This window comes from Trichechus manatus, unplaced genomic scaffold, assembly GCF_000243295.1.
Source record: "Trichechus manatus latirostris isolate Lorelei unplaced genomic scaffold, TriManLat1.0 scaffold00028, whole genome shotgun sequence".
Lineage (NCBI taxonomy): Eukaryota > Metazoa > Chordata > Mammalia > Sirenia > Trichechidae > Trichechus > Trichechus manatus.
This window is the reverse complement of record NW_004443964.1, coordinates 23,006,744-23,008,813: the sequence shown is the minus strand read 5'-3', so window position 1 is coordinate 23,008,813 and position 2,070 is coordinate 23,006,744. Positions and strand designations below refer to the sequence as shown.

General features: G+C 44.5%; 1 non-coding gene across 1 annotated transcript; it reads right to left on the bottom strand.

Annotated features, from left to right (window-relative positions):
• Positions 1–283: 283 nt before the first annotated feature.
• LOC111820182 (U2 spliceosomal RNA) lies at positions 284–474 on the bottom strand. The gene has a single exon (XR_002823725.1). It is a non-coding gene; the product is annotated as a U2 spliceosomal RNA (small nuclear RNA).
• Positions 475–2,070: the final 1,596 nt, after the last annotated feature.

Here is a 2,070-nt window from a genome sequence, read left to right as displayed (position 1 = left end):
ACGTACAGAGTCCTCATGAGCACAGTGCTGGAATTCCCATTCTTTGCAATGTTATCCATAATGTGTTATGATCCACACAGTCAAATGCCTTTGCATAAACAATAAAACACAGGTAAACAACTTCCTTGTATTCCATTAACTCTTGAAGCCCTATTGTTTGCTGAAGATCATTCAAAAGCCGGGGGGTGGGGGGCGGGACGGGGAGTAAGCCATCCATCAACAAGAATCTACCAGAAAAATTGAAGCCAGCCAGATTCAGAACAGGATGTGGAACAAGAAATATCGTTCCTGCATCGTTTGTGAAGATATTGCAGTAACAGATCAATGCTAGAACAGGAAAGAGACAGCTCCTAATCCATCTCCAGGCTTCAAAATCTCACTTCATATATCACCTTCAGATAAACAATCTATCAGATCCTAAACTGATAAAAACATATATTACACTCGATTTCAGCCAAAAAGCCAAAAAACAATATTTAAAGGTACCATCCTCGTCTGTCACCCTCCTCCTGTCCTCCATAATAAAGTCACGGTAAGAACCCTAACCCTTTTGACAGTAGTATACAAGTGGTTGGACTTTTGTGCAAGGTTGTATTCTGTACATTGTTAAGGGAATTTTTATATACGTTTTTACTCCGTCGCTTTTTGGCTGAAACTCCATTTCTAATTTACATGCCCCGCCCATTCCCGCCAGAGAAGGCGTGGCTACGGCGGCGAACTCCACCCTCGGAGCGCCTCTCCACTAAGTGAACGGAAGCTGGAAGCCGGGCTGGAGCAAAATCGATTGTGAAACGGAACTGAGATGGGCAATGGGAGGGCTTTGTGGGAGGGAGCTATTGGCTGGGAGAGGTGTGAGTTCTCCTGAAGAAGCGCAAAGTTGCAGCATGTATTCACAATAAACCCAAGACAGTGTTGTGTTAAGTGCGTCGCCCAGTGGAAAGATGAACTTCGAACCTGTGGGATGAGGGGCTCATTCTGAGTCAGGGTAACAGAAGGACTGGAGGAAGGTGGCTTCGTAGGCGGAAGGCTGAGGTGGACAGTGGGGAGGAGAGAGGAGGAGTACCAGAAGAGGAGGGCCTTTACCTGTCCCCCTCTCCTTCCAGACAGAACTGTGGTTTAGTTGGGGATTTTATATTTCGTCACTTGATCTCAAAAAATCAAGAAGGTATCATGGAGTGTTGTTGTAAACAATCTCCCTCTCCCCATCCTGGACATTTCTATTTCATATCCTCCTTTACCTGTCTTTGTTTTTCTCCATAGCATTTATCACAACCTGGCATATATAAAAATATAGACAAATAGACATATACATTTATTTACAAATATGCACACATTATTAGTTTATTGTTTGTATTCTGCCTTGAGGGTAGAGACTTTATTGTTGCTCTATCCCCAGCACCGAGGACAGTGCCCTGGCATGTACTTGCCATTTGATAAATATTTGTTGGATGAACGAATGAGGATCAAATGAGACAATGTATACAATATGCTTAGCCTGCACCAGACACATAATTATTATGACTCTTCAGGCCTCCCCATCCCGTGATCTCTGCTCAATTTTGTGTTTATCAGACCCTCTTCTGCTCACTAATTTGGTTTCCCTGAGAAGGAGGTGCTCTGGATTGCAGGCATTTGGATCCTGGTCATTGAAAACGAATATTTCTTATTGCAATTTAACGACTCTGCTTTCTGATTCATGGGTCAGCTCTATGAGTTTGGTTAATGTGAGTCTCCTGAGCTAACTCAAATTGATGTGCACAGACGAAATTACCTGCAAAGTCGAGGGCTGCACCAGGGCATGGTTGTCTGGTGAGGCTTCCTCTGGATGCTTTCTTCTTGGGAACCCCCATCCTCCAGCAGTCCTTACCCCTTCATCCTTTGAGGGTCACTCCCTTTTCCTTCTTCAATTCTTCTCTTTCCTTGGCTTCAGGCACTGTAAGGTTTTGTAGTTTTCCTCCTGCTTCCTATCTGCTTCTCTGTCTCCTTCACATCATTTCCCTCCTTGACTGAGAAGATGCTCAGAAGGTGTTGTGATCCTCCTTTCCTCCTCCCTCCCTCCTCTTTGCCCCC